The 17716-nt window shown below is 31.2% G+C and overlaps 1 non-coding gene across 1 annotated transcript; it reads right to left on the bottom strand.

Moving 5' to 3' along the window:
* Positions 1-4067: 4067 nt before the first annotated feature.
* On the bottom strand, positions 4068-4174 carry LOC139887151 (small nucleolar RNA R71). The gene has a single exon (XR_011772993.1). It is a non-coding gene; the product is annotated as a small nucleolar RNA R71 (small nucleolar RNA).
* Positions 4175-17716: the final 13542 nt, after the last annotated feature.

Genomic DNA, 17716 nt, shown 5'->3' with positions numbered 1-17716 from the left:
TAATGCTAAAAATGAACACATATTTCATAGCATTATCCTTCAAGAAAGACAAGCTTTTAGTTGCTATTGTTCTATTTACAAGTGATATTCAACAAGTGATATTCATTTAAATAATAAAAGGTGAAGACAAAAGACAGATTCGACGATTTAAAGACGCAAACGACCAAAAAGCTAAAAAGTACAAAGTACAATCCAAGTGGTTCAATTTATTGATGAGAAACGTCTCAAAATTACAAAAGTACCAGTCGCAAAACGTAAAGTACAAGATATTAAATCGTACGAAAGGACGTTCAAAAATCCGGAACCGGGACATGACCCAACTATCAACGCGCGACGCAACGGGCCTAAAATTATAAGTCAACGATGCACCAGAATATAAAATAATATATATAAATAATTATATAAAATTATATATATTATATTATATAATATTTAAATACGAGCAGCCCACGTTTTGGAATCATATGTGACCAGGAAAAGGAGGCCATGCGATCGCATGGCCTGGAGGCCTTAAATCCATGCGATCGCATGAAGCACTGTACATGGACAAGTCCTAAAAAATTGCAACGTTTGGTCGACGAATTTTTACACAATATAATTCAATCTACTCTCTATCTCTCAAATATATATATATATATATATATATATATATATATATATATATATATATATATATATAATTTTAATTTTAATTTAAGATTAATAATAATAAGGTTATGGTAACGAATGTTGTAAGTTTGTAAGTAGAAATTCTGTCCATGGAACACTACGCGATTAATACTCATTGTAAGTTATGTTCAACCTTTTTAAATTAATGTCTCGTAGCTAAGTTATTATTATACTTATTTAAATCGAAGTAGTCGTGATGTTGGGCTAAATAATAAAGACGGGGTTATTAGGCTTTGTACCATAATTGGGGTTTGGACAAAAGAACGACACTTGTGGAAATTAGACTATGGGCTATTAATGGGCTTTATATTAACTAAACGATACCTCATTAATTTAATATAAAGGTTACAATTTGACGTATCTATATATAACCACATACGCTTAATCGGGTACGGTGAGCGGGATATTTATAAATACAAATTATTGTTCATTTTACCGGACACAGGAATAGATTAATAGTTAATGGACTCATTAACACAGGGGTGGATTACATTCAAGGGTAATTGGTGTAATTGTTAACAAAGTAGTAAAACCTTGGATTACACGCAGTCGATAACCTGGTATATTCATTAAACAAAGTATTAAGACCTTGTTACAGTTCGAATCCCCAATTAGTTGGAATATTTGACTTCAGGTATAAGGATAATTTGACGAAGATCCTCGCACTTTATAATTATGACTGATGGACTATTATAGACAAAACCGTATGGACATATCGAATAATCCAGGACAAAGGACAATTAACCCATGGTAATAAATTAAAATTAACACATCGAACATCATGATTACGGAAGTTTAAATAAGCATAATTCCTTTATTTTATATCTTATCGCATTTTTAATTATCGTATTTTTAATTATCGCAATTTTATTTACCGTCATTTTATTTATCACACTTTAATTTATCGCACTTTAATTATCGTCATTTACTTTACGCTTTAAATTAAGTTATATATTTTTTTAATATTTTACATTAGGTTTTAATTGTGACTTAAGATATAAAATCGACAAACCGGTCATTAAACGGTAAAACCCCCTTTTTATAATAATAATAATACTACTTATATATATATATACATATATATATATATATATATATATATATATATATATATATATATATATATATATATATATATATATATATATATATATATATATATATATATATATATATATACAAATATAGTTTAAAATATAGCGTTAAACTTGGGTAGTTCCCTGTGGACGAACCGGACTTACTAAAAACTATACTACTTTACGATTAGGTACACTGCCTATAGTGTTGTAGCAAGGTTTAGGTATATCCACTCTATAAATAAATAAATAACTTGTGTAAAATTGTATCGTATTTAATAGTATTTCGCAATAAAAATATAACTATTTCGTATACACCTCGCGTAACACCAAGTATTTTTGGCGCCGCTGCCTAGGAAGAAAGCGAAACGCTATAAAAAATTTTTAGTTTTTAAAATATTTTTGTAAAAATATAATATTTCTTATTTTGTAAAAATATTTTGTTTTAGTAATAAGTGTTAAAATTACAAAAATATAAAAACATAAAAATATTTATGTATACATTTTTAAGTGTCTAAAAAAAAGGTTTATATTTTAGAGTTATAAAACTAATAAGTAATATTTTTTTTATTACATAATATTTTATATAAAGATAAATCAGAAAAATAATATTTAAAAAAAATATATAATTAAAACTGAATCGGGCCACAATACTGTAGCAGCCCAACAATTGGCCTGGTACCCGAAGCCATGCGACCACATGGACTCATAACAGAATAGTCATGCGATTGCATGAGTTGATTTGACAGGACCTGTACCTTTGACTGTCGATTAGGGTTAAGTTTTAATAATAATTATAATTAATTAAATATAGATTAGGGTTTTATATTTAATAATAATTTGTTTTAGTTTTATTTAATTTGTAATTTTAGTTTTAATTAGTTTTATTAAATATAAAATTAATACTTTTATAAAATAAGTAATATAAAAATAATATATTTATAAAAATTGTATTTTTATAACTTTAAGTTTTATTTTTATATTTTATATCTTTTTATTCGTATTTGTATATTTATCGTTCGTAATTAGTTTTAAGACTAGTATTTTGCCGTAGTTATTTTTATTTCTAGATTTTTATGCTTTACCGTAAAATCCCTTAAGTGCTTTCTTGTAAGAGTAAGATTTAGGTACTTTAGAATTTTGCGACGCCGTTTTAAGATTTTAGTGACTTTTAAGTTATTGCCGTTTTGGATATAGAATTCCATTAAGTTTTATTTCCTTTAGACGTAAGTTTTAATTTTTAGTTTTTAGACTTTTGAGTTTCGACGCTTTACTTTCTTTTTATTATTTTTCGACCTTTTATTTTTTGACGTTTTTCGATGCACTTTTTTTCTTTCTTATTTCTCGACGCTCTAGTTCTTTAGGACATAGAATTTTCTTTATTTTCTTTAAAATTGCGACGAAAAATTATTTTAAGTGGTTAAATTGATAGACATCCAAAAATTTTTGGTTCGTAGTAATAGTTGGATTTGTTAGTGGCGAGTTGTGGGCTTTCGATTTAAAGGGTCCTGGCTACCTGCTGCATCTATTGGCTATTCGAAATGTGGGCAAAATCAGAAAAGTCTATTAATTTGATAACTTATATAATTTTTATTTTTATAACTAATAGGATATTCAGTGAATGCACCGAGCAAAACGTTCACCACCTTTCATACGTTCACCACCTGTAACTCGATCAAGACATCTAGCCAACATTGTCGCCGTTGATTTTTCTTTAGAATCGTCATCTAGTCGACCAAGCACTCCAATTCAAATTTCCGATAATCCATTTTTTGAACCCGACCTCACAATTGAGAATTCGGAGGATATTCAGGGACAATCAGAGATCCTGAACTACTAATCATTCCTCCTGAACCACAAATCACTCATCCAGAGATTGTCGAGGAAGAAACCATTAAATTAGAATCCTCTAGTGATTCAGATTCAACAAATTCAATCATGGAAAATCTAGAACCTCTAAGTATGGAAGACCGAATGAGAGCTAAACGCACTGGCCAAGGTCACGCAATTACTCAACCAGACATTAATGAGCCAGATTATGAAATCAAAGGACAAATCCTACACATGGTAACTAATCAATGCCAATTTAGTGGTGCGCCGAAGGAAGATCCAAATGAACATCTTCGAACCTTTAATAGGATCTGTACTCTATTTAAAATCAGAGAAGTTGAGGATGAACAGATATATCTCATGTTATTTCCCTGGACTTTAAAGGGAGAAGCCAAAGATTGGTCAGAATCGTTACCTGAAGGGGCGATTGATACATGAGATGTTTTAGTTGAAAATTTTCTTAAATAATTCTTTCCGGCATCTAAAGCCGTGAGACTTCAAGGAGAAATTGTTACGTTCACACAGAAGCCAAATGAAACTCTATACGAAGCATGGACAAGATTTGGAAAGTTGTTAAGAGGATGTCCTCAACATGGTTTAGACACTTATCAAATAGTACAAATATTCTACCAAGGATGCGATATTACTACACGAAAAGACATCGATATAGCAGCTGGTGGTTCCATTATGAAGAAAACCGCAACTGAAGCTTACAAAATTATTGATAACACAGCCTCTCACTCACATGAGTGGCATCTAGAAAAAGACATCGTTAGATCATCTAAAGCGGCTAGAGAAGATTCTAGCCATGACTTTGATTCCATTTCTGCAAAGATAGATGCTTTCGAGAGATGAATGGAAAAGATGACTAAGGATATTCACGCAATACGAATTAGTTGTGAGCAGTGTGGAGGACCACATTTGACAAAAGATTGTCTCAGTATTGAACAAAGAATGGAACAAAGAGAGAATGTTTCATACATGAACCAAAGGCCTGGAAATAATTATCAGAATAATTATCAACCGCCAAGACCAATCTACAATCAAAATCAGAATTATAACCGAAATGTTCCATACAACAACCAACAAGGTCCTAGCAATCAACAAGTATCCAATAATACTTACAATCAGCAAAGACCTATTTTTCCAAATAAACCACCACAAACCGATGATAAAAAGCCAAATTTAGAAGACATGATGTCGAAGCTAGTTGAATCTCAAACTCAATTTTTCACATCTCAGAAACAAACTAATGAACAAAATGCTCAAGCATTTAGAAATCAACAAGCTTCTATTCAAAATCTGGAACAAGAAGTGAGCAACCTAGCAAGGTTGATAGGTGAAAGAAAATCGTGAAGTCTACCTAGCGATACAAATGCTAACCCCCGGAATGAAACAACTAAAGCTATTACCACGAGAAGTGGTATTACACTTAAACCACCTGAAATTCCTGTAAATTCTGATGACTCTATTCCTACTCCATAAGAAACACAGCCTGAGCAAGAAAAGGAAACAGAACCGGTAGTTGAAAAGGTTAATGAAGATAACATAGTTAAGACAAAACCTTATGTTAAACCATACCAACCACCACTTCCTTACCCGAGTAAAATGAGAAAAAAAAAAAGACTTGAAGCCAAGCAATCCAAATTCTTGGATATGTTTAAACAAATAAATGTTAATCTTCCTTTCATTGATGTGATATCAGGAATGCCAAGATATGCTAAATTCTTGAAAGATCTAATCACAAATAGAAAGAAAATGGAAGAACTCTCTGCTGTTACTATGAATGCTAATTGTTCTTCAGTACTGTTGAATAAGATACCAGAAAAATTATCAGATCCAGGAAGTTTCACAATTCCATGTTTTCTGGGTAGTCTTAGTTCAATAGAAGCATTGGCAGACTTAGGTGCTAGTATAAATTTAATGCCGTATTCACTATACGCTAAACTAGACCTCGGAGAATTGAAACCAACACGAATAAGTATACAACTAGCCGATCGATCAGTAAAATATCCTAGAGGGATAATGGAGAACATGCTAGTTAAAGTTGGTACTTTAGTATTTCCAGTAGATTTTGTTATTCTGGACATGGAAGAAGATTCTTGAGTTCCTCTCATATTAAGAAGACCATTCTTAAACACGGCTAAAGCAATAATAGACGTATTCGGTAAGAAACTAACCTTAAGTATAGAGGACGAGAGTGTTACCTTTTCTGTTGATAGAGCCATGCAACAACCGCAATCTACAGATGATACATGTTATTATATTCAAACTATACATTCACATGCATAATTGTTACAAGAATTTCCAGAATTACAAGGAACAGGGGAATGTTCTTTAGGAGAAGTAACTGAACCAATTGATGAAGCTGAAATGTTAGCTGCACTCATGGCTAATGAATATGAACCAACAACAGAAGAACTTCAAATGCTAAAAGAGGAAGACATATATCGATACAAATCATCGATAGAAGAACCACCGATATTAGAGTTAAAACCACTTCCAACCCATTTGGAATACGCTTATTTACATGGTGAATCTGAATTACATGTAATAATATCGTCTTCTCTTACTGAAAATGAAAAATCTCAACTCATTTTTGTGCTAAAAGCTCATAAACCAGCTATTGCATGGAAGATTCATGACATTAAAGGCATAAGCCCTTCGTATTGCACATACAAAATCCTTATGGAAGAAGGTCATAAAACGTATGTGCAACGCCAACGAAGACTAAATCCTAATATGCAAGATGTTATTAAGAAATAAATTATTAAACTGCTCGATGCAGGTTTAATTTATCCAATCTTTGATAGTCCATGGGTAAGCCCAGTTCAATGCGTACCTAAGAAGGGTGGCATGACTGTCATCACAAATAAAAAGAATGAGCTTATTCCTACTAGGACTGTAACAGGATGGCGTGTTTGTATAGATTATAGAAAATTAAATGACGCCACCAGAAAAGATCACTTTCCCTTACCTTTCATTGATCAAATGTTGGAAAGATTAGCCGGGAATAGTTACTATTGTTTTCTTGATGGTTTCTCCGGATATTTTCAAATTCTAATAGCACCCAAGGACCAAGAGAAAACCACATTCACGTGCCCTTATGGTACTTTTGCTTACAAACGCATGCCATTTGGACTTTGCAATACCCCTGCAACCTTTCAAAGGTGTATGATGGCGATTTTTCACGACATGATAGAAGAATGCATGGAAGTTTTCATGGATGACTTTTCAGTCTTCGGTGATACTTTTGAAACATGTCTAGTTAATCTTGAACGAATTCTTATTAGATGCGAACAATCAAATCTAGTACTTAAGTGGGAGAAATGCCATTTCATGGTTAAAGAAGGCATCATTCTTGGTCATAAAATTTCAAAGGAAGGAATTGAAGTGGATAGAGCTAAAGTAGATGTAATTGCTAAACTTCCACATCCCACCAATGTTAGAGGAGTTAGGAGTTTTCTAGGACATGCCGGTTTTTACCGACGTTTTATAAAAGACTTTTCTAAAATTGTCACTCCTGTGAATAAACTCCTAGAAAAAGATGCTCCATTCATCTTTTCAGATGAATGCATCAAATCTTTTAATATTCTTAAAGAAAAACTCACTAATGCGCCGATCATGATAACTCCAAATTGGAATTTACCATTTGAACTCATGTGCGATGCAAGTAATTTTGCAATGGGAGCCGTTTTAGGACAAAGGATTGAAAAACAATTTCAACCTATCTATTACGTAAATAAGACGTTACAAGGAGCACAAACGAATTACACAACTACTGAAAAAGAACTCCTTGCTATTGTCTTTGCTTTTGACAAATTTCGTTCATATCTCGTTCTAGCAAAAATGGTGGTCTATACTGACCATTCTTCTCTTAGATACCTATTTTCAAAAAAAGATGCCAAACCACGATTAATCTGTTGGATCTTACTCTTACAAGAGTTCGATATTGAAATCCGAGACAAAAAGGGAGCAGAAAATCTCACCGCTGATCATCTTTCTCGTCTTGAAAATCCTGAATTAGAAGTTCTAAATGAATCGGCCATACAAGATAAATTTCCTGATGAATATCTTTTGAAGATCGATTATAATAAAATTCCATGGTTTGCAGATTATGCAAACTACTTAGTATGTGGATTCCTTGAAAAAGGGTTGTCGTACCAAAAACGAAAGAAATTCTTTAGTGATATAAAACACTATTTTTGGGAAGATCCACATTTGTTTAAAAGTTGTCCCGATGGAATAATACGCCGATGTGTATTCGGAGATGAAGCTAGTCAAATCTTAAACCATTGTCACACAGGACCAACAGGAAGGCATTATGAGCCTCAACTCATAGCAAGAAAAGTCTATGACGCTGGATTCTATTGGCCTACAATTTTCAAAGACGCACACCTTCTTTGTAAATCCTGTGATGCTTGTCAAAGGGTCGGAAAAATAAGTCAACGTGATGAAATGCCACAAAATGTCATTCAAGTATGTGAAGTATTTGACGTTTGGGGTATTGAATTTATTGGTCCATTTCCAAAATCTCATAATAATCTCTACATTCTCGTTGCCATTGATTATGTATCTAAATGGGTGGAAGCACAAGCTCTCCCAACTAACGATGCACGAGTTGTAGTCAACTTCTTAAAATGTCTTTTTGCAAGGTTCGGAACACCGAAAGCTTTAATAAGTGATCGGGGTACTCATTTTTGTAATAATCACCTTGAAAAAGTTCTCAAAAGATATGGAGTAACTCATAAAATCTCAACCGCTTATCATCCACAAACAAGTGGACAAGTTGAAAATACCAACCGAGCATTAAAACGTATTCTAGAGAAAACCGTAGGATTAAATTCGAAGGAATGGTCTGTGATGACCCGGGAATTTTCGACCAAATTTAAACTTAATCTGTGTATGGTTACGACACGATAAGCAAAGTCTGTAATGTTGAGTCTCGAAAGTTTTGAAATCTATATTCATGTAAACAATTACCCTTTGACCGTGCTCGACGATTCACGAACCTTAATATGTATATATATATACATATATATGATTGCTATTAATAAATATTATATTGTAATTTATATGGAATAGATATAAATGTTAAATATTTATATATGTTATTAAATGGAATAAGTATTACCTATGTAACAAAATGTAAAGATAATATATTATAGGTTAAAGTATGAGTGTTGTAATATAATCATTACTTTCACTAAGATAAATATTAATATTAATATTTGTAATATTAATATCATTAATTTTATAAATGAAATTAGATATGTATAAGTTGTTCGTACCAATATTATCATTATCTTTAATAAAATTAATATTATTATAATTAGTCCTATTAATAAAATTAATAATAACATTATTGTTATCATTGTTACTAATTATGATTATTATTTAGTATTGATAGGATTATTAATATCATTGTTATAATTAATAATATAGTTTTTTTTATTTATAATTATTGATATTATCATTATTAATATTAGTATTTTTATTATTATTATTAGTAAAATTAATATTAATAATCACAAATTTATTAAAAGATTTATATCACAAAAATTAATATAACAGATGTATATAAACAAATACAGTATATATAAATATAATTATATAAACAGATATATATTAATGGATTCAGTTCATACCATAAACAACTTTATAAATCTTGTTCCTATCTTAATTCTGATGACTAGACGAACGTACCAATTATAAAAACAAATTAGTTGGACCTTAAAGCCTTTAAAGTGTACAAATTAATTGTAATTATTATCTGTTATTTAGTTTCTTTCTTCTTGTTTTATTCCCCTACTGAAATACCCTGTCGAACCATTTTCTGTATAAAACAAATTAATGACTTCTGCAATTGGTGAACCATTTACCTTTACACTTTCATTATCAATATAAATCGTCATTACCTGTAAACATTTGAAGAATTAAAGCAGAAAGATATAAAAAGCATCGACACCTCTGTAACTCCACTTTTTTTCAAAAATTCAATTTTTCATCAATCTTCGAAATGTGTTAATGCTATCTTGTTAGGAATCCTCCAAGCAATCTTTCTGCAAAATCCCATGTTCCAATTCTTTAAAACGAATTCGAATTGTCGAGTCAAAGTTAGATTTCAAAAAAGTCAACAAATTATTCTTCGTCAAAATTCGAAGTTGCTTTGATGTTTTCAGTTAAATCAATGATTGAGATAGATTCTAGGAATGATTTTAAACGTATTTCGTGTTATAAAAATTGTTCAAAACTTTCTCAAAATCACAATCAAATTTTTTTTTGTCACGACATACAGCAGCAGCGAGCCTCTTTATATTTTTTTTTGTTAATCAATAACACTCACTACCAATTATATCTGCTTCGGTTACAAGTTATAAAAGGATTCAATCATTTTTGCTGTTACGATTACTTGGACTTCAGTCGAGTTAATATGATGAAGAAGAAGGGTGAGTTAGAATACGGAATAAATATATAAGGTTATAGATATAATCCGGAAAAACGGACATGGTTCATTGGTTTGAGAGTGTGGCCGGTTAACGAGAGGTCGCGGGTTTGAATCCAGGCTTGGACACTTTAATTTTTTTTTTTTGAGTCTTGAAGGTAGATCATTTATCAAATTATTATTATTATTATTATTATTATTATTATTATTATTATTATTATTATTATTATTATTATTATTATTATTATTATTATTATTATTATTATTATTATTATTATTATTATTATTATTATTATTATTATTATTATAGATTGTTATTGTTATTGCTATTATTGATTTATATTATTAGTAAGTATTAGTATTATTATTAATATTATTACTATCATTTAGGATTAGTATTAATATCATTATTATTATTAACATCATTATTAGTAAAAAGTATTATTATAGATATTACAATTATTATTACTATCATTATTATCGTCATTCTTATTATTATTAGTATTAAGATTAACAATTGTAATAAAATTTTCATATATAACAAGATTTCCTTTATAATTAAAAACTTTCATTTATATTATTATTAATAAAATCATTAATATTAATATCATTATTATTAACACTAGTATTCTCATTATCAGTATCTTAATCACTACTAATATTATTATAGTATTAATATAATAACTATTTTAATAAACTAATGAAATATGTACATGTAAAATATTTGATAAATATAACATAACAAAAGTTATATTTTTATATAGTAATAATGAAATATATAAATTAATAATATAAGGGTTATATCACTAATAATAATATCTAAACTTGTTCGATTACGTTTATATGTTTTAAATATATATACAAAATAAATAAATATAACATATAAATTAAATATATCAAATATATCTAAATAACATAATATAACAAGTATATTATTAATAATAACAAATTATAATATATATATATATATATATATATATATATATATATATATATATATATATATATATATATATATATATATATATATATATATATATATATATTGTTCAATTACAAATATGTGTGTTAATATATATACAAATGATATAGGTTCGGGAATCCGAGGCCAACCATATACTTGTTCAATATCGTTCTATGTATTTTTACTACAAAATACATTAGGTGAGTTTCATTAATCTCTTTTTAAATGCTTTTGCAATATATATTTTTGGGACTGAGAATACATGCGATGTTTTTATAACTGTTTTACGAAATAGACACAAGTAATCGAAACTACACTCTATGGTTGAATTATCGAAATCGAATATTCCCCTTTTATTAAGTCTGGTAATCTAAGAATTAGGGAACAGACACCCTAATTGACGCGAACTCTAAAGATAGATCTATTGGGTCCAACAAGCCCCATCCAAAGTACCGGATGCTTTAATACTTCGAAATTTATATCATGTCCGAAGGAGGATCCTGGAATGATGGGGATATTCTTATATACATATTGTGAATGTCGGTTACCAGGTGTTCAATCCATATGAATGATATTTTTGTCTCTATGCATGGGACGTATGATTATGAGAAATGGAAGTATGAAATCTTGTGGTCTATTAAAATTATGAAATGATTATTTATGTTAAACTAATGAACTCACCAACCTTTTGGTTGACACTTTAAAGCATGTTTATTCTCAGGTATGAAAGAAATCTTCCGCTGTGCATTTACTCATTTTAAAGATATTACTTGAAGTCATTCACGACATATTTCAAAAGATGTTGCATTCGAGTCGTTGAGTTCATCAAGATTATTATTAAGTCAATTATAGGTAGATATATTATGGAATGGTATGCATGCCGTCAATTTTCGATGTAATGAAAGATTGTCTTTTCAAAAACGAATGCAATGTTTGTAAAATGTATCATATAGAGGTCAAGTACCTCGCGATGTAATCAACTGTTGTGAATCGTTTATAATCGATATGGACTTCGTCCGGATGGATTAGGACGGGTCCTTTCAGTTGGTATCAGAGCGATGGTCTTAGCGAACCAGGTCTACATTAGTGTGTCTAACTGATAAGTCGTTTGGATGCAATAGTGAGTCTGGACTTCGACCGTGTCTGCATGTTAAAAGTTTTGCTTATCATTTTTGTCGGAAATCATCTGCTTATCATCCTTAGGAAATTACTTGCTTATCATTTTTAGTCTAGACACATCTTACTGCAATGATTGCATGAATAGTGTATAGACGTATCTTAACGTATCTGCTACTTCATATCTTAGCGTACCTGTTATTGTTATCTTTGCCTGACAGCTTCCGTAGATTCCTCCGTAACTTATGGGATTTTAGTATTATATATGCATATGTAAATTATGTATTACAGGGTACTAATCTACATCCTATAATCTAATTCTTATTGAAAATCCTTCATCTGATCGTATGGGATAAATCCTTCAACCAGTTCGAGTCCCTCGAATTCCGATAACTATTCTGATAGTTATTCCGACAGCTATTCCGACGTGGACGTTCACCTAAGCTCCGAAAGCAGCGTCACCAGAATGAATCAACCAACTAACCATCCCCAATTCATATGATGAGTTCGTAGTCTACTTAATCATTGGAGACAATAAGAATCGATCCCTTTCACCCACCATATTGTTCGCTGGGTGAAGAACTTGAAACATTCACTGGCAAACCAATCCGAAACATCATCTTCACCCTCATTTCCAGAATAGCTCGACATGATTATATTCTATCCACAATTTGAAACCTTACTCATCTGCTCGTTCCGACCGACAATTATTCCGGAGTAATATAAGAAGTCAATGAACTTCGAGATCGAGGAATCAATTTGGAGAATATGGTGCAAAACGTACCAGCTTCAACAACATCACCGGCATCAACAGTATCATCAACAACACAAGTTTCAACATCACATGCCCCAATATCTCATTCTGTACCTCGAGCATAATCATCATTCTACGAACCATTCTACATTATTTATCTTCGTTCGATATGGTGATTATATAATCTTTAATATTTTAAGAGATTATATATTCATATTCTAACGGTAAATCAAATGAGTCTAATATCATATTGACCCATTAAATTCATGATTAAATCTGAAGAAAATATATATGTATATATGTTTTCATAAAGATTGTAATTAAAAGTTCTTTCCTACAAAGTATTAATCGTGGAAATATTTTAACGGGTAGGTAATACCCGAGGAATATTCAGATTTCACATTAATAAATTACACTGTACATTCTTCAAAGCTGATTCAACAGTCGTTTACTATTCTACTTACATCCACCGATATGTGTATCCGTTCACCGCAGAATAATCATTTTTTTATTCAAATTCATATTTGGATTTTGATTTATCATAACCCAACAAGTGGCATAATGAAGAAAATATTGGACAAAATAAAATTTGTTAGAAACAAACAAATTAACTACGAGAAATTTTGTTAAGAATCCACGCTAACTGTTTCCAGCTAACTGTTCCTAGCTAACTGATTACATTTAATTATCGCAATTTATTTATCGCAATTTATATTCTCGTAATTTTATTTATCATCATTTAATTTTTTTTGTTATTTACTTTACGCATTTAATTTATCGTCATTTAATTTTTGTTATTTATTTTACACACTTTAAATATCGGGACACGTATACAAGGTTTTGACATATCATATCGACACATCTATATATATTATTTGGAATCACCATAGATACTCTATATGCAGTAATGATCGAGTTCTCTATACAGGGTTGAGGTTGATTCTATAATAATATATATACTTTGAGTTGTGATCGAGTCTGAGACATGTACACGGGTCACGATACGTATTAATTAATTCGAATATTATATATTAAATCATATATGAAAATGAATTATTGGACTGTCAACTGTGGATTATCGACTGTAGACTAATAACATTGGACAATTAAAATGAATTAAAATATTGACTATAATATTTGAAACTAAACAATTCTTCAAGTTTGCCACTTGATTTCACCTTAAACCTCATTTGTATCTTGACGATTACAATCTGCGTTTAAACCTTTCATGATTCTTGAAAACACTTCAATCGATAGGACGAACCAACCACACTTCATCTACGGAAGAAAAGATTGATGCATATAGTTATGCACTTGAAAAACTCTCGGAAACTGAGTAAACGTTTAACACATAGCTGTGCTAATTTCTTTGGTGTTATTATCACCCAAAATAACTTTGCAGTTCTTCTTCAAAATAGCCAATTTTGTCACAGCTCCAGCAAGATAACTGTGACTTTTCGTACGAAACAACCTTATTATAACGTTGATATATACGCGTGCTCTTTTATTGTCACCAGAGAACTTTTCATATTCCACCATGTTACCATCAGCGCTTAATCATCTAAAAACACAATTCTCCTGAAACCACCTCGGATTAATAACCGATGATTTAGACATCATAGCATTAAATGCAGAGGAAACATAAAAATGATAGGTGGTCTAAACGGCCAAAAGTTTGATGATAAAGAAAGGAGTGTTAGGAACGCTCGATAGAAAATTGGGTATTGAAAAACAGATTGAGCTACCCATGAAGGAAACTAAGGACAAATACAAGAACCAAACCCTATATTCAAAGGATTCAGGTAATTCTGAATCCGTTGAAGCCTTTAGTGAATATCTTGCTCCGAAGTCATGTTAAAATCTTGCGGAAAATCTTTCTCCATCAACCATCGAACTTAGAAATTCCAAAATATCATCATCATTATCTTCGATATTTCTGAGGATATTTTCATAAATATTCTCGCCCGAAAATTATATACCTCTTCGTGCTTCCTGTGTATCATTATATTGGAAACATTGAATAGAAAATTTAGTACCGAAAAGCAGATTATGCGAAACTATGAAGAAAGCCGTGGACAAATCACAAAGAATAAGTTTGACTTTAAAGAATCCAAATGATTCAATGCCTGCTAAAAAGTCTTTAGTGAATATCTTGCTCCTTACTCTAAACCCTTGCAGGCAATAGTTTCCATCATTCATCGATATTAGAAATTCTAAGATATCATCGTATCTTTCATTATAAATATCCTCCATATTTCTGAAGATATTTTCATAACTGTTCTTATCTGAAATCATTAATCTCTTCGTGCTATCAGTGTTACATCATATAGAAACTGTTAGTTTCTATATTCTGTAAACTTTCGAGCTTAAAATATGAATGTTATTGAAGTAATGTTGGGAACTGATGCATGAGTTAGTATAATATAATGACACTTGATCAACGTGATTATATTACAGTAAGTCATGCTGAGTTTCTAATGGGACGTGATGATTCACAGATTATAACGTCATCATATGCCATGTCACATAACTCTTTCATTCTAATTAACTCCTGAACAAATCAAGAAAATGTATTCTTGATGGTTCTATCTTCCGTGATGATTGATAAATTTGAAAATCAAATCGTGCTATCACGTTCCTTCCTGCTTTGAACATTATAATCATTCGAAACTCTGTATCTACAAATTCTGGACCATTATTGATATTGCTCAAAATAGACATATCATTAGTCGCAATATCAAGTCATTTTCATTGTTTTACATTTTTATTTGTATTATTTCCTTGTATATTTCATTGTATTGTAATTAAGCATAGAATCATTGTATATTTGAAGAAATGTTGAAGATAATGAATGAAACAACTCAAAGATCAAAACCAGAACAAGAAACGAAGAAACAAAAACGTGCACCCTGGGTGTGCACTCCGCGCACGCACCGCGCACGCCACCGCGCACGACCAATTTTGATCAGAAATTTGCTTAAACAAAACATAAATGCGCACCGCGCAAAATTAAAGTGTGCACTCCGCGCACTACAGTGCGCACCGCGCACATCCTCCGCGCAAGATCCCCTTTTTCGTCTGTAAAGTAGATCTGAGACGTGTAATCGAGCTGTAAAGTAAAAGGTGGTAGGTGGCTAGTGCGCCCCGCGCACCTACTTTTGTGCGCGCCGCGCACCTACTTTTGTGCGCGCCGCGCACGCTGGCTTTTCCAGCTATATTCTTCCTTTTTAAGCCCCTTTCCAGCTTCATTCTTCAGACACCATTACACAGTCATTTTTAGAGGCAGAGGTTACGATTCAAGGTGATCCTTGGAGTAATCCAGGATCACCTAATCCATCATTTCAATCCGGATTCAAGAATCATCAGGATCATCATCCAAGATTCATATCAAAGGTCGATTCTTGTTATCACAATGAATTCTATCTTTATTTCCAGTTTATTATTGTCTTTAAATATGATTGTTAGCTAGTTCTTTTTATGCTTGTCTAGATTAATAACCGAGATGTTGATTGTTACTTTGGTTGATTGATTGTTCTTATGTATGATAGTTTGATGTTTGAATACAAGAACCATTCTTGTTAAGTTTAATCTTTTCGATTCAATTAGTTAGTATACTTGTTCAACTAAGAAACACCATCTTGTTGATTTAGTATATTTATTTGCACCTAGTGACAAGTGTTTGCCCGTCTTTTACCAAAAGGGGTAAGTTGCATCCAAACGATTAATCTATATAGGAATGTAAGAACGACTCTTGTAGATACTTTCGGATAGCTTATTTGATATGTGTAGTTGTCTAGGTAAACAATCAATTCCCTAGAATATGTTATACATATTTTCACTACTCAATTCCATATAGCTAATAGGTGTTAGAAATTTGCCTTATCTAGTGACGTTTATAGGGATCCTATTACTACACTTAATTGATTACTTGGGTTGGGTGAATTGAGCATTTAACTAGACCAAGGGAATGAACTAAGCTAAACCATTAGTTGACATAGGAGTGGATCATGATTAACACATCATTGGCATGATCATCATTCAAGTCTTTAGACTAGTTGAATTAATTGATTACAAATAGGAGGTCTTAGATGACAAGAACATCACTTGCGTCGTGTAATCCCGTTTGAGTGTTTGCGCAAGACTACTCTTGGTAAACCGATTAATTAGTTCTCGTGCATAGTCAATCAATCCGGTCTTAATCCTAAAACAACAATCAACAATCGAGGGTAAAAGGTCTCGACGAGCATATTTGTTTAATTTGATATAAAAATTATCTTTCATCTTCATAAACCTAAAATACCAAAAATATTGTCTTTAAACTTATTCCTTTATTGATTTGCCCATCGTTAAAGGGCAACCCAATATCTTGTACTTGTTTGATTTCATTTATTTTAGCTTAATCACAATTTAGTTTATACAATCTTAATTTGCACATATAACTATCCTTGGAACGATACACGGATTTTACCATTATCTATACTACTACACGATCGGGTACACTGCCCGTTAGTGTGTGTAATCTTTAAAACCGGTATTTTCCATACAACAATTCATATACCACTTTTCGCACATCAATTATTCGCTTGACTTGAAGTCGGGAAGAGAAAACAAAAGCATAGAGCTTTGGAATATAAGGGAGAATATAAAGCCCGATAACAACACACAAATTACAAACCGTGTATATCAATGTTTATCGCAACATAAAGACACGGGAGAATTAAAAACATTATAATCCTGAGGGCAAAGTAGAAAAGCAGACTCCTCTGGTGGAAGTTGGAAAAGAAGAACGATCATGGCGATAGTTAAAATAAGAACAAAGATCAGAACTGGATTAAGCATTTTCATAAATATTTTGAATTTGG

Source organism: Rutidosis leptorrhynchoides, chromosome 1, assembly GCF_046630445.1.
Source record: "Rutidosis leptorrhynchoides isolate AG116_Rl617_1_P2 chromosome 1, CSIRO_AGI_Rlap_v1, whole genome shotgun sequence".
Lineage (NCBI taxonomy): Eukaryota > Viridiplantae > Streptophyta > Magnoliopsida > Asterales > Asteraceae > Rutidosis > Rutidosis leptorrhynchoides.
This window is presented reverse-complemented; position numbering and strand designations above follow the sequence as displayed.